Here is a 1,744-nt window from a genome sequence, read left to right as displayed (position 1 = left end):
GATGTGATAGATGAATTATATTTCTGTAGACTTTTTTGTAAGTTTTTTTCTCTTGTCCTTTTTGGTTGAAATGTTAAACTGTTCTAGAAAGAAACCTAGTGTGTCTTGATCTTAATTTCCTAGTAGACAACGTATCAGAAAACCTGTGGTGGAGCATCTCAAATGCAATTCTCTTATGTGATATCATAAAACTCTACCCCATTGGCCTAAAAATAGGATGAATATGTTGATAGAAGGTCTTGTGCGTCAATGAAGAAACAATCTGAGAACTGTATTTATAAGAAACATTACCCAATCTTCATAAATCTTTGCTTACATAGTTACATGTTTCTGGTTTCTTTCATGAAGCAGAATCTTATTTTACCTTTATTAAAATAATTTGCTGCCCTAGTTTTTAAGTAATTTGTTCATTTTATTTATGAATGTGTGTGGTTTTTAAGTTTTAAATTTATCGTATTTTTTTTTTCTATTTTGTAAATTAGGTTTAATTAGGGTTGTTTATGGTTAAATGAATGCGTTGTTGATATGAATGTTAATTAGTTGTCCAAGTTTATGAATTTGATTTTATTTTTATTGTTTTTATATGAATATTAATTATGGTTACTACAATAAACATCATTTGGACAGTTTAAAAAACATTGTGTTATTATTTGGGTTAATTTGTGTTAAATGAATGATAATTACTTAATTTTGTGGTTAGTTAGAGTTCGTTAAGTATATATGTTTAAAAGTTGTGTATTAATTTTGTTTTGAATCAATTAATCACACTAATTAGGATGACAAACGATCGTTCTTGGATGTATGGAAGCATTGAATCGTCGGAATTTATTGATGGCGTATTAGAATTTTGTAGTATTGCGGTTGAACATCAAGTTAGGACGGGGGGAGTTGGTTTTTATTGCCCATGTGTCAGTTGTGGCAATGTATCAAAGGTAGATAGTGTTGATATCCTTAGGGAGCACATACTTCGACGTGGGTTTAGGCCTCAATATCATGTCTGGGTTTGGCATGGTGAGGAGGGAGTTTACAAAGAGAAAAGTGTTGTTGAGGACGTCAATAATGTGGCCGATGTCAATGAGGATGTAGTAGATCATGTTGATGGGTATGAGACAGATGAAGAGAATGTCGATGAGGATGTGGATCGTATTGATGAGATGATGGAGGGAGTCGAGGATGAGTTAGGAAAACGTCCTCGTGTTTTTGACTTGTTGACAGAGGCTTCTCAAAAGCCTTTGTACCCTGGGTGTACAAAGTTCACCAAACTAACAGCAGTGTTGACAATTTTCAACATTAAGTCAAAGTTCAATTGGAGTGACGCTAGTTTCACAATGTTATTAGAAGCGTTAGGTGAGATGCTTCCTGAGGGAAATGAACTTCCAAAGTCGACATATTATGCCAAAAAGCTCATGTGTCCTTTCGGCTTAGAGTACCAGAAGATTCATGCGTGTCCGAATGATTGTGTGTTGTATCGGAATGAAAACGAGAACTTAGAAGAGTGTCCTAGGTGTGGGTTATCGCGCTACAAGCGTAAAGGGGCTCGGGATGCTAAAGGGCCCCCGGCTAAGGTATTGTGGTATCTTCCAATAATACCTAGATTCAAGCGCTTGTTTTCTATAAAAAAAGATGCGTTAAATTTGAGATGGCATGCAGATAAGGTGAAGAAAGGTCACTTGCTCACACATCCGTCTGATTCTCCGGAGTGGAAGAGTATTGATAGGTTGCATAAGACTTTTGGGGATGAGGT

The sequence above is a fragment of the Amaranthus tricolor genome, chromosome 1 (genome assembly GCF_026212465.1).
Source record: "Amaranthus tricolor cultivar Red isolate AtriRed21 chromosome 1, ASM2621246v1, whole genome shotgun sequence".
Classification (NCBI taxonomy): Eukaryota; Viridiplantae; Streptophyta; class Magnoliopsida; order Caryophyllales; family Amaranthaceae; genus Amaranthus; species Amaranthus tricolor.
The sequence above is the reverse complement of the archived record's forward strand: the minus strand, read 5'-3'. Positions refer to the sequence as shown.